Source organism: Phyllobates terribilis, unplaced genomic scaffold, assembly GCF_046119375.1.
Source record: "Phyllobates terribilis strain yellow unplaced genomic scaffold, ASM4611937v1 Scaffold_84__1_contigs__length_6523798, whole genome shotgun sequence".
Lineage (NCBI taxonomy): Eukaryota > Metazoa > Chordata > Amphibia > Anura > Dendrobatidae > Phyllobates > Phyllobates terribilis.
The window spans coordinates 949,101-976,970 of NW_027362844.1; the positions used below are offsets into that span (position 1 = coordinate 949,101).

Consider the following 27,870-nt stretch of genomic DNA (forward strand, 5'->3'; position numbering starts at 1 on the left):
TCTTCTTAACGGGAGTCCAGGAGCTCATCTCCACAAATGGACTTTTCAGGATCCTTGGGTGGCTCCGTAGTTTGAAACCAATTCTGGTTATCGCTTCTCGGCCTTTTGGCTAAGATCAAGTGTAGTATCTGTTCTTATCAGTTTAATATCTGATACGTCCCCTATCTGGGGACCATATATTAAATGGATTTTTAGAACAGGGAGATGGAAAAAGAGCTTGCTCTGTCCACTCCACGCATTGACCTGGTATTGCAGTATCTCCAGGACCGGTGCACCCCTTCTTTAATGCAGTTTCTAAAATCAGAAAGAATTGAATTCAATGTTTTTTGTTCATTTTGCTTGTTTGTCGGATTTTGGGATGGACTCTTTGGCTTTGCTTTTCTTCTCCTCATTGGATTTTTCATGTTCAAAGTTGCAGAAGCCAGATTACAAGCTCATTTTGGTTCAACTTCAGCAACTGTGCATTGCATTGCCATGTAATGTGATGCAATGCTATCTTTCTAGCTCTCCCTTTTTACTTCCTTTTGGATAAACAGACATATTAGGCAAGCATTTTGGAGCTTTCACCTAAATAACTACAGGTGGTGAGATAAGCTGCACAATATAATTGACCTTTCAGTATATTGTTGCACACACACCATCTATTTAGCAAATGCCCTTGTTATCAACAGCAGCCTTTTAAACTCACCTGAGCTAACAGGTATGTGCGCTGGTTACTCTGCTGCGCTTAAAATTTCTTTTTTGGTTTGCTACAATGCCTTTTCTGAAACGTTGTCTCCTTCTGCTGGAACACTGACTTCTTTCATTTAATGCCTGCAGACTATAAAAGAGAACCCAACCCAAAAAGTTTGGTTGATTAGTCTGTGGCATTCTGTTAAACTGTTGCTTATGGCGGTCTCTGTGAGCTTCTCAGCGACATTCAGCCAGCCAGGTATCCTGCCTGCAGTAGATGGAATGTGGCAATGGAACGCTGACTGCGCGTGTCATAATAGGCTCTGAGCCTTTATATACCTGTGCACAGCAGCAGCCACCTTCAGTCTGCTGCTGGACAGCCAGCAGCAGCAGCAGCAGGAGAGGTATGTAATCAGGAGCCCTCCTGCTAAGGGTAGACAGCTGCTCGTTCCACCCCACCCCCCGCCTTAATTGGTTCTCCTCCCTTCCAACGGTGTTGAGGCGGGTGGGAACAGCAGGGGGTGAAGGTGCTGTGTTTAAAGAGGTGGAGTTATGCAGATCTAAAACGCGTGGATTGCAGCAGCAGCAAGCCGAAAAGTGCAGGCATGTAAGGGATCTAGAGGTTGACAACATGTCTTCTTAACGGGAGTCCAGGAGCTCATCTCCACAAATGGACTTTTCAGGATCATTGGGTGGCTCCGTAGTTTGAAACCAATTCTGGTTATCGCTTCTCGGCCTTTTGGCTAAGATCAAGTGTAGTATCTGTTCTTATCAGTTTAATATCTGATACGTCCCCTATCTGGGGACCATATATTAAATGGATTTTTAGAACAGGGAGATGGAAAAAGAGCTTGCTCTGTCCACTCCACGCATTGACCTGGTATTGCAGTATCTCCAGGACCGGTGCACCCCTTCTTTAATGCAGTTTCTAAAATCAGAAAGAATTGAATTCAATGTTTTTTGTTCATTTTGCTTGTTTGTCGGATTTTGGGATGGACTCTTTGGCTTTGCTTTTCTTCTCCTCATTGGATTTTTCATGTTCAAAGTTGCAGAAGCCAGATTACAAGCTCATTTTGGTTCAATTTCAGCAACTGTGCATTGCATTGCCATGTAATGTGATGCAATGCTATCTTTCTAGCTCTCCCTTTTTACTTCCTTTTGGATAAACAGACATATTAGGCAAGCATTTTGGAGCTTTCACCTAAATAACTACAGGTGGTGAGATAAGCTGCACAATATAATTGACCTTTCAGTATATTGTTGCACACACACCATCTATTTAGCAAATGCCCTTGTTATCAACAGCAGCCTTTTAAACTCACCTGAGCTAACAGGTATGTGCGCTGGTTACTCTGCTGCGCTTAAAATTTCTTTTTTGGTTTGCTACAATGCCTTTTCTGAAACGTTGTCTCCTTCTGCTGGAACACTGACTTCTTTCATTTAATGCCTGCAGACTATAAAAGAGAACCCAACCCAAAAAGTTTGGTTGATTAGTCTGTGGCATTCTGTTAAACTGTTGCTTATGGCGGTCTCTGTGAGCTTCTCAGCGACATTCAGCCAGCCAGGTATCCTGCCTGCAGTAGATGGAATGTGGCAATGGAACGCTGGCTGCGCGTGTCATAATAGGCTCTGAGCCTTTATATACCTGTGCACAGCAGCAGCCACCTTCAGTCTGCTGCTGGACAGCCAGCAGCAGCAGGAGAGGTATGTAATCAGGAGCCCTCCTGCTAAGGGTAGACAGCTGCTCGTTCCACCCCACCCCCCGCCTTAATTGGTTCTCCTCCCTTCCAACGGTGTTGAGGCGGGTGGGAACAGCAGGGGGTGAAGGTGCTGTGTTTAAAGAGGTGGAGTTATGCAGATCTAAAACGCGTGGATTGCAGCAGCAGCAAGCCGAAAAGTGCAGGCATGTAAGGGATCTAGAGGTTGACAACATGTCTTCTTAACGGGAGTCCAGGAGCTCATCTCCACAAATGGACTTTTCAGGATCCTTGGGTGGCTCCGTAGTTTGAAACCAATTCTGGTTATCGCTTCTCGGCCTTTTGGCTAAGATCAAGTGTAGTATCTGTTCTTATCAGTTTAATATCTGATACGTCCCCTATCTGGGGACCATATATTAAATGGATTTTTAGAACAGGGAGATGGAAAAAGAGCTTGCTCTGTCCACTCCACGCATTGACCTGGTATTGCAGTATCTCCAGGACCGGTGCACCCCTTCTTTAATGCAGTTTCTAAAATCAGAAAGAATTGAATTCAATGTTTTTTGTTCATTTTGCTTGTTTGTCGGATTTTGGGATGGACTCTTTGGCTTTGCTTTTCTTCTCCTCATTGGATTTTTCATGTTCAAAGTTGCAGAAGCCAGATTACAAGCTCATTTTGGTTCAACTTCAGCAACTGTGCATTGCATTGCCATGTAATGTGATGCAATGCTATCTTTCTAGCTCTCCCTTTTTACTTCCTTTTGGATAAACAGACATATTAGGCAAGCATTTTGGAGCTTTCACCTAAATAACTACAGGTGGTGAGATAAGCTGCACAATATAATTGACCTTTCAGTATATTGTTGCACACACACCATCTATTTAGCAAATGCCCTTGTTATCAACAGCAGCCTTTTAAACTCACCTGAGCTAACAGGTATGTGCGCTGGTTACTCTGCTGCGCTTAAAATTTCTTTTTTGGTTTGCTACAATGCCTTTTCTGAAACGTTGTCTCCTTCTGCTGGAACACTGACTTCTTTCATTTAATGCCTGCAGACTATAAAAGAGAACCCAACCCAAAAAGTTTGGTTGATTAGTCTGTGGCATTCTGTTAAACTGTTGCTTATGGCGGTCTCTGTCAGCTTCTCAGCGACATTCAGCCAGCCAGGTATCCTGCCTGCAGTAGATGGAATGTGGCAATGGAACGCTGGCTGCGCGTGTCATAATAGGCTCTGAGCCTTTATATACCTGTGCACAGCAGCAGCCACCTTCAGTCTGCTGCTGGACAGCCAGCAGCAGCAGCAGCAGGAGAGGTATGTAATCAGGAGCCCTCCTGCTAAGGGTAGACAGCTGCTCGTTCCACCCCACCCCCCGCCTTAATTGGTTCTCCTCCCTTCCAACGGTGTTGAGGCGGGTGGGAACAGCAGGGGGTGAAGGTGCTGTGTTTAAAGAGGTGGAGTTATGCAGATCTAAAACGCGTGGATTGCAGCAGCAGCAAGCCGAAAAGTGCAGGCATGTAAGGGATCTAGAGGTTGACAACATGTCTTCTTAACGGGAGTCCAGGAGCTCATCTCCACAAATGGACTTTTCAGGATCCTTGGGTGGCTCCGTAGTTTGAAACCAATTCTGGTTATCGCTTCTCGGCCTTTTGGCTAAGATCAAGTGTAGTATCTGTTCTTATCAGTTTAATATCTGATACGTCCCCTATCTGGGGACCATATATTAAATGGATTTTTAGAACAGGGAGATGGAAAAAGAGCTTGCTCTGTCCACTCCACGCATTGACCTGGTATTGCAGTATCTCCAGGACCGGTGCACCCCTTCTTTAATGCAGTTTCTAAAATCAGAAAGAATTGAATTCAATGTTTTTTGTTCATTTTGCTTGTTTGTCGGATTTTGGGATGGACTCTTTGGCTTTGCTTTTCTTCTCCTCATTGGATTTTTCATGTTCAAAGTTGCAGAAGCCAGATTACAAGCTCATTTTGGTTCAACTTCAGCAACTGTGCATTGCATTGCCATGTAATGTGATGCAATGCTATCTTTCTAGCTCTCCCTTTTTACTTCCTTTTGGATAAACAGACATATTAGGCAAGCATTTTGGAGCTTTCACCTAAATAACTACAGGTGGTGAGATAAGCTGCACAATATAATTGACCTTTCAGTATATTGTTGCACACACACCATCTATTTAGCAAATGCCCTTGTTATCAACAGCAGCCTTTTAAACTCACCTGAGCTAACAGGTATGTGCGCTGGTTACTCTGCTGCGCTTAAAATTTCTTTTTTGGTTTGCTACAATGCCTTTTCTGAAACGTTGTCTCCTTCTGCTGGAACACTGACTTCTTTCATTTAATGCCTGCAGACTATAAAAGAGAACCCAACCCAAAAAGTTTGGTTGATTAGTCTGTGGCATTCTGTTAAACTGTTGCTTATGGCGGTCTCTGTGAGCTTCTCAGCGACATTCAGCCAGCCAGGTATCCTGCCTGCAGTAGATGGAATGTGGCAATGGAACGCTGGCTGCGCGTGTCATAATAGGCTCTGAGCCTTTATATACCTGTGCACAGCAGCAGCCACCTTCAGTCTGCTGCTGGACAGCCAGCAGCAGCAGCAGCAGGAGAGGTATGTAATCAGGAGCCCTCCTGCTAAGGGTAGACAGCTGCTCGTTCCACCCCACCCCCCGCCTTAATTGGTTCTCCTCCCTTCCAACGGTGTTGAGGCGGGTGGGAACAGCAGGGGGTGAAGGTGCTGTGTTTAAAGAGGTGGAGTTATGCAGATCTAAAACGCGTGGATTGCAGCAGCAGCAAGCCGAAAAGTGCAGGCATGTAAGGGATCTAGAGGTTGACAACATGTCTTCTTAACGGGAGTCCAGGAGCTCATCTCCACAAATGGACTTTTCAGGATCCTTGGGTGGCTCCGTAGTTTGAAACCAATTCTGGTTATCGCTTCTCGGCCTTTTGGCTAAGATCAAGTGTAGTATCTGTTCTGAATGGCTCCGCGGGCAGGTCCATGTCTCGCTTCTTCCTGCTTCCTCTTTGGAGGCGACTCGGCTGGGACAAGTGGGACAGCTCCTTCCCCTACAACTGGACGACGCCATGGTTCTACGGAGACGTCGTTCGATTTGTGGGGGAGCATCAACTGGAGGGACTCAAGCCCGACTTGTGGAAGCCCAAAACTATCCACAAGCTAATCAGAGCCAAGGATGACGTGGAGAACATCACAGGACTTCACCAGGACACGCTGGAGACTGTGTGGACAAATGTGTCGTCTGACAGGCTGACCAACGGGCACAAGGACTTGTCGTGGATGGCGATTCAGGGCGGACTGCCCGTCCGGTCATTCATGCATGCCCGGAACCTGTGCAAGACCCGGTACTGCCCAAGGTGCCCCTTCGTGGAGGAAACATCTTTGCACACTTTTTGGGACTGCGGATTTGCACAGCGCCTATTGACTGCACTTGAGGACGACCTGAGGAACTCTGTCCCCAGGGCGAGCCTATCGCACCATTCTGTGCTTTACGGACTCTTCCCTGGGGTTCATACAATCGGAGCCATCCAGGAGGCTTGGCGCCTTATGAACTGCTTCAAGGATGCCGTTTGGGTCGCCAGGAACCGGCTCATCTTGAGGAGGGAGAGGATGTCCATCCAGGACTGCCGCAGGCTGATCCACAGCCTGCTCAGAGACTATTCCATCATGGACGGTCCGGAGGACGAGGACGAGGACTAAACCCCTCCTCCCCCTCTCCCCTTATGTGTCTTGTCTTTCAATAAAGCTTCGGGCCTGTGATTTTCCCCTCCCCATCCCCTTTTTCTCAATCCCCATCCCTTATCACGGTTCGTCGTACTGTATTGATTGACATGCTTTTTCTTTCAGATTGAGTGTTTTGTGTAGCATAGGGGTGTGATGTGTCTAGTTAGTGCGTCGTATCCTCATGCTATGTAAATATGATGTAGAATTCTGTGTGTACTGGGCTGCGGCACTGTACACTGTCTGTTAACTTATTTTTTGTGCTAATAAAAGATATATTCAATCAAAAAAAAATCTGTTCTTATCAGTTTAATATCTGATACGTCCCCTATCTGGGGACCATATATTAAATGGATTTTTAGAACAGGGAGATAGAAAAAGAGCTTGCTCTGTCCACTCCACGCATTGACCTGGTATTGCAGTATCTCCAGGACCGGTGCACCCCTTCTTTAATGAAGTTTCTAAAATCAGAAAGAATTGAATTCAATGTTTTTTGTTCATTTTGCTTGTTTGTCGGATTTTGGGATGGACTCTTTGGCTTTGCTTTTCTTCTCCTCATTGGATTTTTCATGTTCAAAGTTGCAGAAGCCAGATTACAAGCTCATTTTGGTTCAACTTCAGCAACTGTGCATTGCATTGCCATGTAATGTGATGCAATGCTATCTTTCTAGCTCTCCCTTTTTACTTCCTTTTGGATAAACAGACATATTAGGCAAGCATTTTGGAGCTTTCACCTAAATAACTACAGGTGGTGAGATAAGCTGCACAATATAATTGACCTTTCAGTATATTGTTGCACACACACCATCTATTTAGCAAATGCCCTTGTTATCAACAGCAGCCTTTTAAACTCACCTGAGCTAACAGGTATGTGCGCTGGTTACTCTGCTGCGCTTAAAATTTCTTTTTTGGTTTGCTACAATGCCTTTTCTGAAACGTTGTCTCCTTCTGCTGGAACACTGACTTCTTTCATTTAATGCCTGCAGACTATAAAAGAGAACCCAACCCAAAAAGTTTGGTTGATTAGTCTGTGGCATTCTGTTAAACTGTTGCTTATGGCGGTCTCTGTGAGCTTCTCAGCGACATTCAGCCAGCCAGGTATCCTGCCTGCAGTAGATGGAATGTGGCAATGGAACGCTGGCTGCGCGTGTCATAATAGGCTCTGAGCCTTTATATACCTGTGCACAGCAGCAGCCACCTTCAGTCTGCTGCTGGACAGCCAGCAGCAGCAGCAGCAGGAGAGGTATGTAATCAGGAGCCCTCCTGCTAAGGGTAGACAGCTGCTCGTTCCACCCCACCCCCCGCCTTAATTGGTTCTCCTCCCTTCCAACGGTGTTGAGGCGGGTGGGAACAGCAGGGGGTGAAGGTGCTGTGTTTAAAGAGGTGGAGTTATGCAGATCTAAAACGCGTGGATTGCAGCAGCAGCAAGCCGAAAAGTGCAGGCATGTAAGGGATCTAGAGGTTGACAACATGTCTTCTTAACGGGAGTCCAGGAGCTCATCTCCACAAATGGACTTTTCAGGATCCTTGGGTGGCTCCGTAGTTTGAAACCAATTCTGGTTATCGCTTCTCGGCCTTTTGGCTAAGATCAAGTGTAGTATCTGTTCTTATCAGTTTAATATCTGATACGTCCCCTATCTGGGGACCATATATTAAATGGATTTTTAGAACAGGGAGATGGAAAAAGAGCTTGCTCTGTCCACTCCACGCATTGACCTGGTATTGCAGTATCTCCAGGACCGGTGCACCCCTTCTTTAATGCAGTTTCTAAAATCAGAAAGAATTGAATTCAATGTTTTTTGTTCATTTTGCTTGTTTGTCGGATTTTGGGATGGACTCTTTGGCTTTGCTTTTCTTCTCCTCATTGGATTTTTCATGTTCAAAGTTGCAGAAGCCAGATTACAAGCTCATTTTGGTTCAACTTCAGCAACTGTGCATTGCATTGCCATGTAATGTGATGCAATGCTATCTTTCTAGCTCTCCCTTTTTACTTCCTTTTGGATAAACAGACATATTAGGCAAGCATTTTGGAGCTTTCACCTAAATAACTACAGGTGGTGAGATAAGCTGCACAATATAATTGACCTTTCAGTATATTGTTGCACACACACCATCTATTTAGCAAATGCCCTTGTTATCAACAGCAGCCTTTTAAACTCACCTGAGCTAACAGGTATGTGCGCTGGTTACTCTGCTGCGCTTAAAATTTCTTTTTTGGTTTGCTACAATGCCTTTTCTGAAACGTTGTCTCCTTCTGCTGGAACACTGACTTCTTTCATTTAATGCCTGCAGACTATAAAAGAGAACCCAACCCAAAAAGTTTGGTTGATTAGTCTGTGGCATTCTGTTAAACTGTTGCTTATGGCGGTCTCTGTGAGCTTCTCAGCGACATTCAGCCAGCCAGGTATCCTGCCTGCAGTAGATGGAATGTGGCAATGGAACGCTGACTGCGCGTGTCATAATAGGCTCTGAGCCTTTATATACCTGTGCACAGCAGCAGCCACCTTCAGTCTGCTGCTGGACAGCCAGCAGCAGCAGCAGCAGGAGAGGTATGTAATCAGGAGCCCTCCTGCTAAGGGTAGACAGCTGCTCGTTCCACCCCACCCCCCGCCTTAATTGGTTCTCCTCCCTTCCAACGGTGTTGAGGCGGGTGGGAACAGCAGGGGGTGAAGGTGCTGTGTTTAAAGAGGTGGAGTTATGCAGATCTAAAACGCGTGGATTGCAGCAGCAGCAAGCCGAAAAGTGCAGGCATGTAAGGGATCTAGAGGTTGACAACATGTCTTCTTAACGGGAGTCCAGGAGCTCATCTCCACAAATGGACTTTTCAGGATCATTGGGTGGCTCCGTAGTTTGAAACCAATTCTGGTTATCGCTTCTCGGCCTTTTGGCTAAGATCAAGTGTAGTATCTGTTCTTATCAGTTTAATATCTGATACGTCCCCTATCTGGGGACCATATATTAAATGGATTTTTAGAACAGGGAGATGGAAAAAGAGCTTGCTCTGTCCACTCCACGCATTGACCTGGTATTGCAGTATCTCCAGGACCGGTGCACCCCTTCTTTAATGCAGTTTCTAAAATCAGAAAGAATTGAATTCAATGTTTTTTGTTCATTTTGCTTGTTTGTCGGATTTTGGGATGGACTCTTTGGCTTTGCTTTTCTTCTCCTCATTGGATTTTTCATGTTCAAAGTTGCAGAAGCCAGATTACAAGCTCATTTTGGTTCAATTTCAGCAACTGTGCATTGCATTGCCATGTAATGTGATGCAATGCTATCTTTCTAGCTCTCCCTTTTTACTTCCTTTTGGATAAACAGACATATTAGGCAAGCATTTTGGAGCTTTCACCTAAATAACTACAGGTGGTGAGATAAGCTGCACAATATAATTGACCTTTCAGTATATTGTTGCACACACACCATCTATTTAGCAAATGCCCTTGTTATCAACAGCAGCCTTTTAAACTCACCTGAGCTAACAGGTATGTGCGCTGGTTACTCTGCTGCGCTTAAAATTTCTTTTTTGGTTTGCTACAATGCCTTTTCTGAAACGTTGTCTCCTTCTGCTGGAACACTGACTTCTTTCATTTAATGCCTGCAGACTATAAAAGAGAACCCAACCCAAAAAGTTTGGTTGATTAGTCTGTGGCATTCTGTTAAACTGTTGCTTATGGCGGTCTCTGTGAGCTTCTCAGCGACATTCAGCCAGCCAGGTATCCTGCCTGCAGTAGATGGAATGTGGCAATGGAACACTGGCTGCGCGTGTCATAATAGGCTCTGAGCCTTTATATACCTGTGCACAGCAGCAGCCACCTTCAGTCTGCTGCTGGACAGCCAGCAGCAGCAGCAGCAGGAGAGGTATGTAATCAGGAGCCCTCCTGCTAAGGGTAGACAGCTGCTCGTTCCACCCCACCCCCCGCCTTAATTGGTTCTCCTCCCTTCCAACGGTGTTGAGGCGGGTGGGAACAGCAGGGGGTGAAGGTGCTGTGTTTAAAGAGGTGGAGTTATGCAGATCTAAAACGCGTGGATTGCAGCAGCAGCAAGCCGAAAAGTGCAGGCATGTAAGGGATCTAGAGGTTGACAACATGTCTTCTTAACGGGAGTCCAGGAGCTCATCTCCACAAATGGACTTTTCAGGATCCTTGGGTGGCTCCGTAGTTTGAAACCAATTCTGGTTATCGCTTCTCGGCCTTTTGGCTAAGATCAAGTGTAGTATCTGTTCTTATCAGTTTAATATCTGATACGTCCCCTATCTGGGGACCATATATTAAATGGATTTTTAGAACAGGGAGATGGAAAAAGAGCTTGCTCTGTCCACTCCATGCATTGACCTGGTATTGCAGTATCTCCAGGACCGGTGCACCCCTTCTTTAATGCAGTTTCTAAAATCAGAAAGAATTGAATTCAATGTTTTTTGTTCATTTTGCTTGTTTGTCGGATTTTGGGATGGACTCTTTGGCTTTGCTTTTCTTCTCCTCATTGGATTTTTCATGTTCAAAGTTGCAGAAGCCAGATTACAAGCTCATTTTGGTTCAACTTCAGCAACTGTGCATTGCATTGCCATGTAATGTGATGCAATGCTATCTTTCTAGCTCTCCCTTTTTACTTCCTTTTGGATAAACAGACATATTAGGCAAGCATTTTGGAGCTTTCACCTAAATAACTACAGGTGGTGAGATAAGCTGCACAATATAATTGACCTTTCAGTATATTGTTGCACACACACCATCTATTTAGCAAATGCCCTTGTTATCAACAGCAGCCTTTTAAACTCACCTGAGCTAACAGGTATGTGCGCTGGTTACTCTGCTGCGCTTAAAATTTCTTTTTTGGTTTGCTACAATGCCTTTTCTGAAACGTTGTCTCCTTCTGCTGGAACACTGACTTCTTTCATTTAATGCCTGCAGACTATAAAAGAGAACCCAACCCAAAAAGTTTGGTTGATTAGTCTGTGGCATTCTGTTAAACTGTTGCTTATGGCGGTCTCTGTGAGCTTCTCAGCGACATTCAGCCAGCCAGGTATCCTGCCTGCAGTAGATGGAATGTGGCAATGGAACGCTGGCTGCGCGTGTCATAATAGGCTCTGAGCCTTTATATACCTGTGCACAGCAGCAGCCACCTTCAGTCTGCTGCTGGACAGCCAGCAGCAGCAGGAGAGGTATGTAATCAGGAGCCCTCCTGCTAAGGGTAGACAGCTGCTCGTTCCACCCCACCCCCCGCCTTAATTGGTTCTCCTCCCTTCCAACGGTGTTGAGGCGGGTGGGAACAGCAGGGGGTGAAGGTGCTGTGTTTAAAGAGGTGGAGTTATGCAGATCTAAAACGCGTGGATTGCAGCAGCAGCAAGCCGAAAAGTGCAGGCATGTAAGGGATCTAGAGGTTGACAACATGTCTTCTTAACGGGAGTCCAGGAGCTCATCTCCACAAATGGACTTTTCAGGATCCTTGGGTGGCTCCGTAGTTTGAAACCAATTCTGGTTATCGCTTCTCGGCCTTTTGGCTAAGATCAAGTGTAGTATCTGTTCTTATCAGTTTAATATCTGATACGTCCCCTATCTGGGGACCATATATTAAATGGATTTTTAGAACAGGGAGATGGAAAAAGAGCTTGCTCTGTCCACTCCACGCATTGACCTGGTATTGCAGTATCTCCAGGACCGGTGCACCCCTTCTTTAATGCAGTTTCTAAAATCAGAAAGAATTGAATTCAATGTTTTTTGTTCATTTTGCTTGTTTGTCGGATTTTGGGATGGACTCTTTGGCTTTGCTTTTCTTCTCCTCATTGGATTTTTCATGTTCAAAGTTGCAGAAGCCAGATTACAAGCTCATTTTGGTTCAACTTCAGCAACTGTGCATTGCATTGCCATGTAATGTGATGCAATGCTATCTTTCTAGCTCTCCCTTTTTACTTCCTTTTGGATAAACAGACATATTAGGCAAGCATTTTGGAGCTTTCACCTAAATAACTACAGGTGGTGAGATAAGCTGCACAATATAATTGACCTTTCAGTATATTGTTGCACACACACCATCTATTTAGCAAATGCCCTTGTTATCAACAGCAGCCTTTTAAACTCACCTGAGCTAACAGGTATGTGCGCTGGTTACTCTGCTGCGCTTAAAATTTATTTTTTGGTTTGCTACAATGCCTTTTCTGAAACGTTGTCTCCTTCTGCTGGAACACTGACTTCTTTCATTTAATGCCTGCAGACTATAAAAGAGAACCCAACCCAAAAAGTTTGGTTGATTAGTCTGTGGCATTCTGTTAAACTGTTGCTTATGGCGGTCTCTGTCAGCTTCTCAGCGACATTCAGCCAGCCAGGTATCCTGCCTGCAGTAGATGGAATGTGGCAATGGAACGCTGGCTGCGCGTGTCATAATAGGCTCTGAGCCTTTATATACCTGTGCACAGCAGCAGCCACCTTCAGTCTGCTGCTGGACAGCCAGCAGCAGCAGCAGCAGGAGAGGTATGTAATCAGGAGCCCTCCTGCTAAGGGTAGACAGCTGCTCGTTCCACCCCACCCCCCGCCTTAATTGGTTCTCCTCCCTTCCAACGGTGTTGAGGCGGGTGGGAACAGCAGGGGGTGAAGGTGCTGTGTTTAAAGAGGTGGAGTTATGCAGATCTAAAACGCGTGGATTGCAGCAGCAGCAAGCCGAAAAGTGCAGGCATGTAAGGGATCTAGAGGTTGACAACATGTCTTCTTAACGGGAGTCCAGGAGCTCATCTCCACAAATGGACTTTTCAGGATCCTTGGGTGGCTCCGTAGTTTGAAACCAATTCTGGTTATCGCTTCTCGGCCTTTTGGCTAAGATCAAGTGTAGTATCTGTTCTTATCAGTTTAATATCTGATACGTCCCCTATCTGGGGACCATATATTAAATGGATTTTTAGAACAGGGAGATGGAAAAAGAGCTTGCTCTGTCCACTCCACGCATTGACCTGGTATTGCAGTATCTCCAGGACCGGTGCACCCCTTCTTTAATGCAGTTTCTAAAATCAGAAAGAATTGAATTCAATGTTTTTTGTTCATTTTGCTTGTTTGTCGGATTTTGGGATGGACTCTTTGGCTTTGCTTTTCTTCTCCTCATTGGATTTTTCATGTTCAAAGTTGCAGAAGCCAGATTACAAGCTCATTTTGGTTCAACTTCAGCAACTGTGCATTGCATTGCCATGTAATGTGATGCAATGCTATTTTTCTAGCTCTCCCTTTTTACTTCCTTTTGGATAAACAGACATATTAGGCAAGCATTTTGGAGCTTTCACCTAAATAACTACAGGTGGTGAGATAAGCTGCACAATATAATTGACCTTTCAGTATATTGTTGCACACACACCATCTATTTAGCAAATGCCCTTGTTATCAACAGCAGCCTTTTAAACTCACCTGAGCTAACAGGTATGTGCGCTGGTTACTCTGCTGCGCTTAAAATTTCTTTTTTGGTTTGCTACAATGCCTTTTCTGAAACGTTGTCTCCTTCTGCTGGAACACTGACTTCTTTCATTTAATGCCTGCAGACTATAAAAGAGAACCCAACCCAAAAAGTTTGGTTGATTAGTCTGTGGCATTCTGTTAAACTGTTGCTTATGGCGGTCTCTGTGAGCTTCTCAGCGACATTCAGCCAGCCAGGTATCCTGCCTGCAGTAGATGGAATGTGGCAATGGAACGCTGGCTGCGCGTGTCATAATAGGCTCTGAGCCTTTATATACCTGTGCACAGCAGCAGCCACCTTCAGTCTGCTGCTGGACAGCCAGCAGCAGCAGCAGCAGGAGAGGTATGTAATCAGGAGCCCTCCTGCTAAGGGTAGACAGCTGCTCGTTCCACCCCACCCCCCGCCTTAATTGGTTCTCCTCCCTTCCAACGGTGTTGAGGCGGGTGGGAACAGCAGGGGTGAAGGTGCTGTGTTTAAAGAGGTGGAGTTATGCAGATCTAAAACGCGTGGATTGCAGCAGCAGCAAGCCGAAAAGTGCAGGCATGTAAGGGATCTAGAGGTTGACAACATGTCTTCTTAACGGGAGTCCAGGAGCTCATCTCCACAAATGGACTTTTCAGGATCCTTGGGTGGCTCCGTAGTTTGAAACCAATTCTGGTTATCGCTTCTCGGCCTTTTGGCTAAGATCAAGTGTAGTATCTGTTCTTATCAGTTTAATATCTGATACGTCCCCTATCTGGGGACCATATATTAAATGGATTTTTAGAACAGGGAGATGGAAAAAGAGCTTGCTCTGTCCACTCCACGCATTGACCTGGTATTGCAGTATCTCCAGGACCGGTGTACCCCTTCTTTAATGCAGTTTCTAAAATCAGAAAGAATTGAATTCAATGTTTTTTGTTCATTTTGCTTGTTTGTCGGATTTTGGGATGGACTCTTTGGCTTTGCTTTTCTTCTCCTCATTGGATTTTTCATGTTCAAAGTTGCAGAAGCCAGATTACAAGCTCATTTTGGTTCAACTTCAGCAACTGTGCATTGCATTGCCATGTAATGTGATGCAATGCTATCTTTCTAGCTCTCCCTTTTTACTTCCTTTTGGATAAACAGACATATTAGGCAAGCATTTTGGAGCTTTTACCTAAATAACTACAGGTGGTGAGATAAGCTGCACAATATAATTGACCTTTCAGTATATTGTTGCACACACACCATCTATTTAGCAAATGCCCTTGTTATCAACAGCAGCCTTTTAAACTCACCTGAGCTAACAGGTATGTGCGCTGGTTACTCTGCTGCGCTTAAAATTTCTTTTTTGGTTTGCTACAATGCCTTTTCTGAAACGTTGTCTCCTTCTGCTGGAACACTGACTTCTTTCATTTAATGCCTGCAGACTATAAAAGAGAACCCAACCCAAAAAGTTTGGTTGATTAGTCTGTGGCATTCTGTTAAACTGTTGCTTATGGCGGTCTCTGTGAGCTTCTCAGCGACATTCAGCCAGCCAGGTATCCTGCCTGCAGTAGATGGAATGTGGCAATGGAACGCTGGCTGCGCGTGTCATAATAGGCTCTGAGCCTTTATATACCTGTGCACAGCAGCAGCCACCTTCAGTCTGCTGCTGGACAGCCAGCAGCAGCAGCAGCAGGAGAGGTATGTAATCAGGAGCCCTCCTGCTAAGGGTAGACAGCTGCTCGTTCCACCCCACCCCCCGCCTTAATTGGTTCTCCTCCCTTCCAACGGTGTTGAGGCGGGTGGGAACAGCAGGGGGTGAAGGTGCTGTGTTTAAAGAGGTGGAGTTATGCAGATCTAAAACGCGTGGATTGCAGCAGCAGCAAGCCGAAAAGTGCAGGCATGTAAGGGATCTAGAGGTTGACAACATGTCTTCTTAACGGGAGTCCAGGAGCTCATCTCCACAAATGGACTTTTCAGGATCCTTGGGTGGCTCCGTAGTTTGAAACCAATTCTGGTTATCGCTTCTCGGCCTTTTGGCTAAGATCAAGTGTAGTATCTTTTGAAAAGGCGGTTTTGTCCTTGGGCTGCTCTAGTAAATTGATGCACATTACACACTGGTTTGGTGCACTTGTTAGTACGCCAGGTGGCTCATAGAGTCATCTGATGGAAAACATGGCCCTCCAGGATCGAAGTCACTAGGCTGGGTAAGTGTGAGGGCTTTGGAGCAATGTGCCCCAGGAGTAGGCGCCCTGGTGGGAGTCCAAGCTTACTGGGACTGGGAACCCCAGAAAGACTTGGGCTTCGTAGCACGCCGCACCTTTGCCAATCATACTTTCTGAGCAACACCCCCTATTCCTGGCCTCCGGGCTAGGAAGGGGAATTTTTATAAACCCGGTCGGAGGTCCGGTCAGCTTTGGGCTGAGAAACCAACACAGGCTCCAGCTCCACTAGGGTGGCAGCCTAGCTGGACGCTGGGAGCATGAAAACGGCTCTTCTCTGGCTTCGGCAAGAGAGAGCATCGGAGATCCCCGACCCTCGCTGTGGCCTTCTGGCTCGGAGGGATGGGGATGGTTTATTGGGGACCCTCTCCTCCGGGAAGGGTCCACATGAATCCTCGCCTCGTGCGCTGTTTTGGTGTGACTTCGGTCACATTTTTCAGTGCCTTGGATGCAGCTTCAATCAAAAAAAAAAAAATCTGTTCTTATCAGTTTAATATCTGATACGTCCCCTATCTGGGGACCATATATTAAATGGATTTTTAGAACAGGGAGATGGAAAAAGAGCTTGCTCTGTCCACTCCACGCATTGACCTGGTATTGCAGTATCTCCAGGACCGGTGCACCCCTTCTTTAATGCAGTTTCTAAAATCAGAAAGAATTGAATTCAATGTTTTTTGTTCATTTTGCTTGTTTGTCGGATTTTGGGATGGACTCTTTGGCTTTGCTTTTCTTCTCCTCATTGGATTTTTCATGTTCAAAGTTGCAGAAGCCAGATTACAAGCTCATTTTGGTTCAACTTCAGCAACTGTGCATTGCATTGCCATGTAATGTGATGCAATGCTATCTTTCTAGCTCTCCCTTTTTACTTCCTTTTGGATAAACAGACATATTAGGCAAGCATTTTGGAGCTTTCACCTAAATAACTACAGGTGGTGAGATAAGCTGCACAATATAATTGACCTTTCAGTATATTGTTGCACACACACCATCTATTTAGCAAATGCCCTTGTTATCAACAGCAGCCTTTTAAACTCACCTGAGCTAACAGGTATGTGCGCTGGTTACTCTGCTGCGCTTAAAATTTCTTTTTTGGTTTGCTACAATGCCTTTTCTGAAACGTTGTCTCCTTCTGCTGGAACACTGACTTCTTTCATTTAATGCCTGCAGACTATAAAAGAGAACCCAACCCAAAAAGTTTGGTTGATTAGTCTGTGGCATTCTGTTAAACTGTTGCTTATGGCGGTCTCTGTGAGCTTCTCAGCGACATTCAGCCAGCCAGGTATCCTGCCTGCAGTAGATGGAATGTGGCAATGGAACGCTGGCTGCGCGTGTCATAATAGGCTCTGAGCCTTTATATACCTGTGCACAGCAGCAGCCACCTTCAGTCTGCTGCTGGACAGCCAGCAGCAGCAGCAGCAGGAGAGGTATGTAATCAGGAGCCCTCCTGCTAAGGGTAGACAGCTGCTCGTTCCACCCCACCCCCCGCCTTAATTGGTTCTCCTTCCTTCCAACGGTGTTGAGGCGGGTGGGAACAGCAGGGGGTGAAGGTGCTGTGTTTAAAGAGGTGGAGTTATGCAGATCTAAAACGCGTGGATTGCAGCAGCAGCAAGCCGAAAAGTGCAGGCATGTAAGGGATCTAGAGGTTGACAACATGTCTTCTTAACGGGAGTCCAGGAGCTCATCTCCACAAATGGACTTTTCAGGATCCTTGGGTGGCTCCGTAGTTTGAAACCAATTCTGGTTATCGCTTCTCGGCCTTTTGGCTAAGATCAAGTGTAGTATCTGTTCTTATCAGTTTAATATCTGATACATCCCCTATCTGGGGACCATATATTAAATGGATTTTTAGAACAGGGAGATGGAAAAAGAGCTTGCTCTGTCCACTCCACGCATTGACCTGGTATTGCAGTATCTCCAGGACCGGTGCACCCCTTCTTTAATGCAGTTTCTAAAATCAGAAAGAATTGAATTCAATGTTTTTTGTTCATTTTGCTTGTTTGTCGGATTTTGGGATGGACTCTTTGGCTTTGCTTTTCTTCTCCTCATTGGATTTTTCATGTTCAAAGTTGCAGAAGCCAGATTACAAGCTCATTTTGGTTCAACTTCAGCAACTGTGCATTGCATTGCCATGTAATGTGATGCAATGCTATCTTTCTAGCTCTCCCTTTTTACTTCCTTTTGAATAAACAGACATATTAGGCAAGCATTTTGGAGCTTTCACCTAAATAACTACAGGTGGTGAGATAAGCTGCACAATATAATTGACCTTTCAGTATATTGTTGCACACACACCATCTATTTAGCAAATGCCCTTGTTATCAACAGCAGCCTTTTAAACTCACCTGAGCTAACAGGTATGTGCGCTGGTTACTCTGCTGCGCTTAAAATTTCTTTTTTGGTTTGCTACAATGCCTTTTCTGAAACGTTGTCTCCTTCTGCTGGAACACTGACTTCTTTCATTTAATGCCTGCAGACTATAAAAGAGAACCCAACCCAAAAAGTTTGGTTGATTAGTCTGTGGCATTCTGTTAAACTGTTGCTTATGGCGGTCTCTGTGAGCTTCTCAGCGACATTCAGCCAGCCAGGTATCCTGCCTGCAGTAGATGGAATGTGGCAATGGAACGCTGGCTGCGCGTGTCATAATAGGCTCTGAGCCTTTATATACCTGTGCACAGCAGCAGCCACCTTCAGTCTGCTGCTGGACAGCCAGCAGCAGCAGCAGCAGGAGAGGTATGTAATCAGGAGCCCTCCTGCTAAGGGTAGACAGCTGCTCGTTCCACCCCACCCCCCGCCTTAATTGGTTCTCCTCCCTTCCAACGGTGTTGAGGCGGGTGGGAACAGCAGGGGGTGAAGGTGCTGTGTTTAAAGAGGTGGAGTTATGCAGATCTAAAACGCGTGGATTGCAGCAGCAGCAAGCCGAAAAGTGCAGGCATGTAAGGGATCTAGAGGTTGACAACATGTCTTCTTAACGGGAGTCCAGGAGCTCATCTCCACAAATGGACTTTTCAGGATCCTTGGGTGGCTCCGTAGTTTGAAACCAATTCTGGTTATCGCTTCTCGGCCTTTTGGCTAAGATCAAGTGTAGTATCTGTTCTTATCAGTTTAATATCTGATACGTCCCCTATCTGGGGACCATATATTAAATGGATTTTTAGAACAGGGAGATGGAAAAAGAGCTTGCTCTGTCCACTCCACGCATTGACCTGGTATTGCAGTATCTCCAGGACTGGTGCACCCCTTCTTTAATGCAGTTTCTAAAATCAGAAAGAATTGAATTCAATGTTTTTTGTTCATTTTGCTTGTTTGTCGGATTTTGGGATGGACTCTTTGGCTTTGCTTTTCTTCTCCTCATTGGATTTTTCATGTTCAAAGTTGCAGAAGCCAGATTACAAGCTCATTTTGGTTCAACTTCAGCAACTGTGCATTGCATTGCCATGTAATGTGATGCAATGCTATCTTTCTAGCTCTCCCTTTTTACTTCCTTTTGGATAAACAGACATATTAGGCAAGCATTTTGGAGCTTTCACCTAAATAACTACAGGTGGTGAGATAAGCTGCACAATATAATTGACCTTTCAGTATATTGTTGCACACACACCATCTATTTAGCAAATGCCCTTGTTATCAACAGCAGCCTTTTAAACTCACCTGAGCTAACAGGTATGTGCGCTGGTTACTCTGCTGCGCTTAAAATTTCTTTTTTGGTTTGCTACAATGCCTTTTCTGAAACGTTGTCTCCTTCTGCTGGAACACTGACTTCTTTCATTTAATGCCTGCAGACTATAAAAGAGAACCCAACCCAAAAAGTTTGGTTGATTAGTCTGTGGCATTCTGTTAAACTGTTGCTTATGGCAGTCTCTGTGAGCTTCTCAGCGACATTCAGCCAGCCAGGTATCCTGCCTGCAGTAGATGGAATGTGGCAATGGAATGCTGGCTGCGCGTGTCATAATAGGCTCTGAGCCTTTATATACCTGTGCACAGCAGCAGCCACCTTCAGTCTGCTGCTGGACAGCCAGCAGCAGCAGCAGCAGGAGAGGTATGTAATCAGGAGCCCTCCTGCTAAGGGTAGACAGCTGCTCGTTCCACCCCACCCCCCGCCTTAATTGGTTCTCCTCCCTTCCAACGGTGTTGAGGCGGGTGGGAACAGCAGGGGGTGAAGGTGCTGTGTTTAAAGAGGTGGAGTTATGCAGATCTAAAACGCGTGGATTGCAGCAGCAGCAAGCCGAAAAGTGCAGGCATGTAAGGGATCTAGAGGTTGACAACATGTCTTCTTAACGGGAGTCCAGGAGCTCATCTCCACAAATGGACTTTTCAGGATCCTTGGGTGGCTCCGTAGTTTGAAACCAATTCTGGTTATCGCTTCTCGGCCTTTTGGCTAAGATCAAGTGTAGTATCTGTTCTTATCAGTTTAATATCTGATACATCCCCTATCTGGGGACCATATATTAAATGGATTTTTAGAACAGGGAGATGGAAAAAGAGCTTGCTCTGTCCACTCCACGCATTGACCTGGTATTGCAGTATCTCCAGGACCGGTGCACCCCTTCTTTAATGCAGTTTCTAAAATCAGAAAGAATTGAATTCAATGTTTTTTGTTCATTTTGCTTGTTTGTCGGATTTTGGGATGGACTCTTTGGCTTTGCTTTTCTTCTCCTCATTGGATTTTTCATGTTCAAAGTTGCAGAAGCCAGATTACAAGCTCATTTTGGTTCAACTTCAGCAACTGTGCATTGCATTGCCATGTAATGTGATGCAATGCTATCTTTCTAGCTCTCCCTTTTTACTTCCTTTTGGATAAACAGACATATTAGGCAAGCATTTTGGAGCTTTCACCTAAATAACTACAGGTGGTGAGATAAGCTGCACAATATAATTGACCTTTCAGTATATTGTTGCACACACACCATCTATTTAGCAAATGCCCTTGTTATCAACAGCAGCCTTTTAAACTCACCTGAGCTAACAGGTATGTGCGCTGGTTACTCTGCTGCGCTTAAAATTTCTTTTTTGGTTTGCTACAATGCCTTTTCTGAAACGTTGTCTCCTTCTGCTGGAACACTGACTTCTTTCATTTAATGCCTGCAGACTATAAAAGAGAACCCAACCCAAAAAGTTTGGTTGATTAGTCTGTGGCATTCTGTTAAACTGTTGCTTATGGCGGTCTCTGTGAGCTTCTCAGAGACATTCAGCCAGCCAGGTATCCTGCCTGCAGTAGATGGAATGTGGCAATGGAACGCTGGCTGCGCGTGTCATAATAGGCTCTGAGCCTTTATATACCTGTGCACAGCAGCAGCCACCTTCAGTCTGCTGCTGGACAGCCAGCAGCAGCAGCAGCAGGAGAGGTATGTAATCAGGAGCCCTCCTGCTAAGGGTAGACAGCTGCTCATTCCACCCCACCCCCCGCCTTAATTGGTTCTCCTCCCTTCCAACGGTGTTGAGGCGGGTGGGAACAGCAGGGGGTGAAGGTGCTGTGTTTAAAGAGGTGGAGTTATGCAGATCTAAAACGCGTGGATTGCAGCAGCAGCAAGCCGAAAAGTGCAGGCATGTAAGGGATCTAGAGGTTGACAACATGTCTTCTTAACGGGAGTCCAGGAGCTCATCTCCACAAATGGACTTTTCAGGATCCTTGGGTGGCTCCGTAGTTTGAAACCAATTCTGGTTATCGCTTCTCGGCCTTTTGGCTAAGATCAAGTGTAGTATCTGTTCTTATCAGTTTAATATCTGATACGTCCCCTATCTGGGGACCATATATTAAATGGATTTTTAGAACAGGGAGATGGAAAAAGAGCTTGCTCTGTCCACTCCACGCATTGACCTGGTATTGCAGTATCTCCAGGACCGGTGCACCCCTTCTTTAATGCAGTTTCTAAAATCAGAAAGAATTGAATTCAATGTTTTTTGTTCATTTTGCTTGTTTGTCGGATTTTGGGATGGACTCTTTGGCTTTGCTTTTCTTCTCCTCATTGGATTTTTCATGTTCAAAGTTGCAGAAGCCAGATTACAAGCTCATTTTGGTTCAACTTCAGCAACTGTGCATTGCATTGCCATGTAATGTGATGCAATGCTATCTTTCTAGCTCTCCCTTTTTACTTCCTTTTGGATAAACAGACATATTAGGCAAGCATTTTGGAGCTTTCACCTAAATAACTACAGGTGGTGAGATAAGCTGCACAATATAATTGACCTTTCAGTATATTGTTGCACACACACCATCTATTTAGCAAATGCCCTTGTTATCAACAGCAGCCTTTTAAACTCACCTGAGCTAACAGGTATGTGCGCTGGTTACTCTGCTGCGCTTAAAATTTCTTTTTTGGTTTGCTACAATGCCTTTTCTGAAACGTTGTCTCCTTCTGCTGGAACACTGACTTCTTTCATTTAATGCCTGCAGACTATAAAAGAGAACCCAACCCAAAAAGTTTGGTTGATTAGTCTGTGGCATTCTGTTAAACTGTTGCTTATGGCGGTCTCTGTGAGCTTCTCAGCGACATTCAGCCAGCCAGGTATCCTGCCTGCAGTAGATGGAATGTGGCAATGGAACGCTGGCTGCGCGTGTCATAATAGGCTCTGAGCCTTTATATACCTGTGCACAGCAGCAGCCACCTTCAGTCTGCTGCTGGACAGCCAGCAGCAGCAGCAGCAGGAGAGGTATGTAATCAGGAGCCCTCCTGCTAAGGGTAGACAGCTGCTCGTTCCACCCCACCCCCCGCCTTAATTGGTTCTCCTCCCTTCCAACGGTGTTGAGGCGGGTGGGAACAGCAGGGGGTGAAGGTGCTGTGTTTAAAGAGGTGGAGTTATGCAGATCTAAAACGCGTGGATTGCAGCAGCAGCAAGCCGAAAAGTGCAGGCATGTAAGGGATCTAGAGGTTGACAACATGTCTTCTTAACGGGAGTCCAGGAGCTCATCTCCACAAATGGACTTTTCAGGATCCTTGGGTGGCTCCGTAGTTTGAAACCAATTCTGGTTATCGCTTCTCGGCCTTTTGGCTAAGATCAAGTGTAGTATCTGTTCTTATCAGTTTAATATCTGATACATCCCCTATCTGGGGACCATATATTAAATGGATTTTTAGAACAGGGAGATGGAAAAAGAGCTTGCTCTGTCCACTCCACGCATTGACCTGGTATTGCAGTATCTCCAGGACCGGTGCACCCCTTCTTTAATGCAGTTTCTAAAATCAGAAAGAATTGAATTCAATGTTTTTTGTTCATTTTGCTTGTTTGTCGGATTTTGGGATGGACTCTTTGGCTTTGCTTTTCTTCTCCTCATTGGATTTTTCATGTTCAAAGTTGCAGAAGCCAGATTACAAGCTCATTTTGGTTCAACTTCAGCAACTGTGCATTGCATTGCCATGTAATGTGATGCAATGCTATCTTTCTAGCTCTCCCTTTTTACTTCCTTTTGGATAAACAGACATATTAGGCAAGCATTTTGGAGCTTTCACCTAAATAACTACAGGTGGTGAGATAAGCTGCACAATATAATTGACCTTTCAGTATATTGTTGCACACACACCATCTATTTAGCAAATGCCCTTGTTATCAACAGCAGCCTTTTAAACTCACCTGAGCTAACAGGTATGTGCGCTGGTTACTCTGCTGCGCTTAAAATTTCTTTTTTGGTTTGCTACAATGCCTTTTCTGAAACGTTGTCTCCTTCTGCTGGAACACTGACTTCTTTCATTTAATGCCTGCAGACTATAAAAGAGAACCCAACCCAAAAAGTTTGGTTGATTAGTCTGTGGCATTCTGTTAAACTGTTGCTTATGGCGGTCTCTGTGAGCTTCTCAGCGACATTCAGCCAGCCAGGTATCCTGCCTGCAGTAGATGGAATGTGGCAATGGAACGCTGGCTGCGCGTGTCATAATAGGCTCTGAGCCTTTATATACCTGTGCACAGCAGCAGCCACCTTCAGTCTGCTGCTGGACAGCCAGCAGCAGCAGCAGCAGGAGAGGTATGTAATCAGGAGCCCTCCTGCTAAGGGTAGACAGCTGCTCATTCCACCCCACCCCCCGCCTTAATTGGTTCTCCTCCCTTCCAACGGTGTTGAGGCGGGTGGGAACAGCAGGGGGTGAAGGTGCTGTGTTTAAAGAGGTGGAGTTATGCAGATCTAAAACGCGTGGATTGCAGCAGCAGCAAGCCGAAAAGTGCAGGCATGTAAGGGATCTAGAGGTTGACAACATGTCTTCTTAACGGGAGTCCAGGAGCTCATCTCCACAAATGGACTTTTCAGGATCCTTGGGTGGCTCCGTAGTTTGAAACCAATTCTGGTTATCGCTTCTCGGCCTTTTGGCTAAGATCAAGTGTAGTATCTGTTCTTATCAGTTTAATATCTGATACGTCCCCTATCTGGGGACCATATATTAAATGGATTTTTAGAACAGGGAGATGGAAAAAGAGCTTGCTCTGTCCACTCCACGCATTGACCTGGTATTGCAGTATCTCCAGGACCGGTGCACCCCTTCTTTAATGCAGTTTCTAAAATCAGAAAGAATTGAATTCAATGTTTTTTGTTCATTTTGCTTGTTTGTCGGATTTTGGGATGCACTCTTTGGCTTTGCTTTTCTTCTCCTCATTGGATTTTTCATGTTCAAAGTTGCAGAAGCCAGATTACAAGCTCATTTTGGTTCAACTTCAGCAACTGTGCAATGCATTGCCATGTAATGTGATGCAATGCTATCTTTCTAGCTCTCCCTTTTTACTTCCTTTTGGATAAACAGACATATTAGGCAAGCATTTTGGAGCTTTCACCTAAATAACTACAGGTGGTGAGATAAGCTGCACAATATAATTGACCTTTCAGTATATTGTTGCACACACACCATCTATTTAGCAAATGCCCTTGTTATCAACAGCAGCCTTTTAAACTCACCTGAGCTAACAGGTATGTGCGCTGGTTACTCTGCTGCGCTTAAAATTTCTTTTTTGGTTTGCTACAATGCCTTTTCTGAAACGTTGTCTCCTTCTGCTGGAACACTGACTTCTTTCATTTAATGCCTGCAGACTATAAAAGAGAACCCAACCCAAAAAGTTTGGTTGATTAGTCTGTGGCATTCTGTTAAACTGTTGCTTATGGCGGTCTCTGTGAGCTTCTCAGCGACATTCAGCCAGCCAGGTATCCTGCCTGCAGTAGATGGAATGTGGCAATGGAACGCTGGCTGCGCGTGTCATAATAGGCTCTGAGCCTTTATATACCTGTGCACAGCAGCAGCCACCTTCAGTCTGCTGCTGGACAGCCAGCAGCAGCAGCAGCAGGAGAGGTATGTAATCAGGAGCCCTCCTGCTAAGGGTAGACAGCTGCTCGTTCCACCCCACCCCCCGCCTTAATTGGTTCTCCTCCCTTCCAACGGTGTTGAGGCGGGTGGGAACAGCAGGGGGTGAAGGTGCTGTGTTTAAAGAGGTGGAGTTATGCAGATCTAAAACGCGTGGATTGCAGCAGCAGCAAGCCGAAAAGTGCAGGCATGTAAGGGATCTAGAGGTTGACAACATGTCTTCTTAACGGGAGTCCAGGAGCTCATCTCCACAAATGGACTTTTCAGGATCCTTGGGTGGCTCCGTAGTTTGAAACCAATTCTGGTTATCGCTTCTCGGCCTTTTGGCTAAGATCAAGTGTAGTATCTGTTCTTATCAGTTTAATATCTGATACATCCCCTATCTGGGGACCATATATTAAATGGATTTTTAGAACAGGGAGATGGAAAAAGAGCTTGCTCTGTCCACTCCACACATTGACCTGGTATTGCAGTATCTCCAGGACCGGTGCACCCCTTCTTTAATGCAGTTTCTAAAATCAGAAAGAATTGAATTCAATGTTTTTTGTTCATTTTGCTTGTTTGTCGGATTTTGGGATGGACTCTTTGGCTTTGCTTTTCTTCTCCTCATTGGATTTTTCATGTTCAAAGTTGCAGAAGCCAGATTACAAGCTCATTTTGGTTCAACTTCAGCAACTGTGCATTGCATTGCCATGTAATGTGATGCAATGCTATCTTTCTAGCTCTCCCTTTTTACTTCCTTTTGGATAAACAGACATATTAGGCAAGCATTTTGGAGCTTTCACCTAAATAACTACAGGTGGTGAGATAAGCTGCACAATATAATTGACCTTTCAGTATATTGTTGCACACACACCATCTATTTAGCAAATGCCCTTGTTATCAACAGCAGCCTTTTAAACTCACCTGAGCTAACAGGTATGTGCGCTGGTTACTCTGCTGCGCTTAAAATTTCTTTTTTGGTTTGCTACAATGCCTTTTCTGAAACGTTGTCTCCTTCTGCTGGAACACTGACTTCTTTCATTTAATGCCTGCAGACTATAAAAGAGAACCCAACCCAAAAAGTTTGGTTGATTAGTCTGTGGCATTCTGTTAAACTGTTGCTTATGGCGGTCTCTGTGAGCTTCTCAGCGACATTCAGCCAGCCAGGTATCCTGCCTGCAGTAGATGGAATGTGGCAATGGAACGCTGGCTGCGCGTGTCATAATAGGCTCTGAGCCTTTATATACCTGTGCACAGCAGCAGCCACCTTCAGTCTGCTGCTGGACAGCCAGCAGCAGCAGCAGCAGGAGAGGTATGTAATCAGGAGCCCTCCTGCTAAGGGTAGACAGCTGCTCGTTCCACCCCACCCCCCGCCTTAATTGGTTCTCCTCCCTTCCAACGGTGTTGAGGCGGGTGGGAACAGCAGGGGGTGAAGGTGCTGTGTTTAAAGAGGTGGAGTTATGCAGATCTAAAACGCGTGGATTGCAGCAGCAGCAAGCCGAAAAGTGCAGGCATGTAAGGGATCTAGAGGTTGACAACATGTCTTCTTAACGGGAGTCCAGGAGCTCATCTCCACAAATGGACTTTTCAGGATCCTTGGGTGGCTCCGTAGTTTGAAACCAATTCTGGTTATCGCTTCTCGGCCTTTTGGCTAAGATCAAGTGTAGTATCTGTTCTTATCAGTTTAATATCTGATACATCCCCTATCTGGGGACCATATATTAAATGGATTTTTAGAACAGGGAGATGGAAAAAGAGCTTGCTCTGTCCACTCCACGCATTGACCTGGTATTGCAGTATCTCCAGGACCGGTGCACCCCTTCTTTAATGCAGTTTCTAAAATCAGAAAGAATTGAATTCAATGTTTTTTGTTCATTTTGCTTGTTTGTCGGATTTTGGGATGGACTCTTTGGCTTTGCTTTTCTTCTCCTCATTGGATTTTTCATGTTCAAAGTTGCAGAAGCCAGATTACAAGCTCATTTTGGTTCAACTTCAGCAACTGTGCATTGCATTGCCATGTAATGTGATGCAATGCTATCTTTCTAGCTCTCCCTTTTTACTTCCTTTTGAATAAACAGACATATTAGGCAAGCATTTTGGAGCTTTCACCTAAATAACTACAGGTGGTGAGATAAGCTGCACAATATAATTGACCTTTCAGTATATTGTTGCACACACACCATCTATTTAGCAAATGCCCTTGTTATCAACAGCAGCCTTTTAAACTCACCTGAGCTAACAGGTATGTGCGCTGGTTACTCTGCTGCGCTTAAAATTTCTTTTTTGGTTTGCTACAATGCCTTTTCTGAAACGTTGTCTCCTTCTGCTGGAACACTGACTTCTTTCATTTAATGCCTGCAGACTATAAAAGAGAACCCAACCCAAAAAGTTTGGTTGATTAGTCTGTGGCATTCTGTTAAACTGTTGCTTATGGCGGTCTCTGTGAGCTTCTCAGCGACATTCAGCCAGCCAGGTATCCTGCCTGCAGTAGATGGAATGTGGCAATGGAACGCTGGCTGCGCGTGTCATAATAGGCTCTGAGCCTTTATATACCTGTGCACAGCAGCAGCCACCTTCAGTCTGCTGCTGGACAGCCAGCAGCAGCAGCAGCAGGAGAGGTATGTAATCAGGAGCCCTCCTGCTAAGGGTAGACAGCTGCTCGTTCCACCCCACCCCCCGCCTTAATTGGTTCTCCTCCCTTCCAACGGTGTTGAGGCGGGTGGGAACAGCAGGGGGTGAAGGTGCTGTGTTTAAAGAGGTGGAGTTATGCAGATCTAAAACGCGTGGATTGCAGCAGCAGCAAGCCGAAAAGTGCAGGCATGTAAGGGATCTAGAGGTTGACAACATGTCTTCTTAACGGGAGTCCAGGAGCTCATCTCCACAAATGGACTTTTCAGGATCCTTGGGTGG

General features: G+C 45.3%; 20 non-coding genes and 2 pseudogenes across 20 annotated transcripts; all 22 read left to right on the plus strand.

The window, feature by feature from the left end:
• The first annotated feature begins 89 nt into the window (after positions 1-89).
• On the plus strand, positions 90-280 carry LOC141197610 (U2 spliceosomal RNA). The gene has a single exon (XR_012269833.1). It is a non-coding gene; the product is annotated as a U2 spliceosomal RNA (small nuclear RNA).
• Positions 281-1,395: 1,115 nt separating this feature from the next.
• On the plus strand, positions 1,396-1,586 carry LOC141197611 (U2 spliceosomal RNA). Its single transcript, XR_012269834.1, has one exon. It is a non-coding gene; the product is annotated as a U2 spliceosomal RNA (small nuclear RNA).
• Positions 1,587-2,695: 1,109 nt separating this feature from the next.
• On the plus strand, positions 2,696-2,886 carry LOC141197612 (U2 spliceosomal RNA). The gene has a single exon (XR_012269835.1). It is a non-coding gene; the product is annotated as a U2 spliceosomal RNA (small nuclear RNA).
• Positions 2,887-4,001: 1,115 nt separating this feature from the next.
• On the plus strand, positions 4,002-4,192 carry LOC141197613 (U2 spliceosomal RNA). Its single transcript, XR_012269836.1, has one exon. It is a non-coding gene; the product is annotated as a U2 spliceosomal RNA (small nuclear RNA).
• A 1,115-nt stretch (positions 4,193-5,307) lies between these two features.
• On the plus strand, positions 5,308-5,439 carry LOC141197588 (U2 spliceosomal RNA; annotated as a pseudogene).
• Positions 5,440-6,364: 925 nt separating this feature from the next.
• LOC141197555 (U2 spliceosomal RNA) lies at positions 6,365-6,560 on the plus strand. Its single transcript, XR_012269804.1, has one exon. It is a non-coding gene; the product is annotated as a U2 spliceosomal RNA (small nuclear RNA).
• A 1,115-nt stretch (positions 6,561-7,675) lies between these two features.
• On the plus strand, positions 7,676-7,866 carry LOC141197614 (U2 spliceosomal RNA). The gene has a single exon (XR_012269837.1). It is a non-coding gene; the product is annotated as a U2 spliceosomal RNA (small nuclear RNA).
• A 1,115-nt stretch (positions 7,867-8,981) lies between these two features.
• LOC141197615 (U2 spliceosomal RNA) lies at positions 8,982-9,172 on the plus strand. Its single transcript, XR_012269838.1, has one exon. It is a non-coding gene; the product is annotated as a U2 spliceosomal RNA (small nuclear RNA).
• A 1,115-nt stretch (positions 9,173-10,287) lies between these two features.
• LOC141197481 (U2 spliceosomal RNA) lies at positions 10,288-10,478 on the plus strand. The gene has a single exon (XR_012269733.1). It is a non-coding gene; the product is annotated as a U2 spliceosomal RNA (small nuclear RNA).
• A 1,109-nt stretch (positions 10,479-11,587) lies between these two features.
• On the plus strand, positions 11,588-11,778 carry LOC141197617 (U2 spliceosomal RNA). The gene has a single exon (XR_012269840.1). It is a non-coding gene; the product is annotated as a U2 spliceosomal RNA (small nuclear RNA).
• A 1,115-nt stretch (positions 11,779-12,893) lies between these two features.
• LOC141197618 (U2 spliceosomal RNA) lies at positions 12,894-13,084 on the plus strand. The gene has a single exon (XR_012269841.1). It is a non-coding gene; the product is annotated as a U2 spliceosomal RNA (small nuclear RNA).
• A 1,114-nt stretch (positions 13,085-14,198) lies between these two features.
• Positions 14,199-14,389, plus strand: LOC141197496 (U2 spliceosomal RNA). Its single transcript, XR_012269747.1, has one exon. It is a non-coding gene; the product is annotated as a U2 spliceosomal RNA (small nuclear RNA).
• Positions 14,390-15,504: 1,115 nt separating this feature from the next.
• LOC141197592 (U2 spliceosomal RNA) lies at positions 15,505-15,620 on the plus strand (annotated as a pseudogene).
• A 525-nt stretch (positions 15,621-16,145) lies between these two features.
• On the plus strand, positions 16,146-16,334 carry LOC141197547 (U2 spliceosomal RNA). Its single transcript, XR_012269797.1, has one exon. It is a non-coding gene; the product is annotated as a U2 spliceosomal RNA (small nuclear RNA).
• Positions 16,335-17,449: 1,115 nt separating this feature from the next.
• On the plus strand, positions 17,450-17,640 carry LOC141197502 (U2 spliceosomal RNA). The gene has a single exon (XR_012269753.1). It is a non-coding gene; the product is annotated as a U2 spliceosomal RNA (small nuclear RNA).
• A 1,115-nt stretch (positions 17,641-18,755) lies between these two features.
• Positions 18,756-18,946, plus strand: LOC141197486 (U2 spliceosomal RNA). Its single transcript, XR_012269738.1, has one exon. It is a non-coding gene; the product is annotated as a U2 spliceosomal RNA (small nuclear RNA).
• A 1,115-nt stretch (positions 18,947-20,061) lies between these two features.
• LOC141197503 (U2 spliceosomal RNA) lies at positions 20,062-20,252 on the plus strand. The gene has a single exon (XR_012269754.1). It is a non-coding gene; the product is annotated as a U2 spliceosomal RNA (small nuclear RNA).
• A 1,115-nt stretch (positions 20,253-21,367) lies between these two features.
• On the plus strand, positions 21,368-21,558 carry LOC141197619 (U2 spliceosomal RNA). The gene has a single exon (XR_012269842.1). It is a non-coding gene; the product is annotated as a U2 spliceosomal RNA (small nuclear RNA).
• Positions 21,559-22,673: 1,115 nt separating this feature from the next.
• On the plus strand, positions 22,674-22,864 carry LOC141197504 (U2 spliceosomal RNA). The gene has a single exon (XR_012269755.1). It is a non-coding gene; the product is annotated as a U2 spliceosomal RNA (small nuclear RNA).
• A 1,115-nt stretch (positions 22,865-23,979) lies between these two features.
• On the plus strand, positions 23,980-24,170 carry LOC141197620 (U2 spliceosomal RNA). Its single transcript, XR_012269843.1, has one exon. It is a non-coding gene; the product is annotated as a U2 spliceosomal RNA (small nuclear RNA).
• A 1,115-nt stretch (positions 24,171-25,285) lies between these two features.
• LOC141197530 (U2 spliceosomal RNA) lies at positions 25,286-25,476 on the plus strand. Its single transcript, XR_012269780.1, has one exon. It is a non-coding gene; the product is annotated as a U2 spliceosomal RNA (small nuclear RNA).
• Positions 25,477-26,591: 1,115 nt separating this feature from the next.
• On the plus strand, positions 26,592-26,782 carry LOC141197506 (U2 spliceosomal RNA). Its single transcript, XR_012269757.1, has one exon. It is a non-coding gene; the product is annotated as a U2 spliceosomal RNA (small nuclear RNA).
• Positions 26,783-27,870: the final 1,088 nt, after the last annotated feature.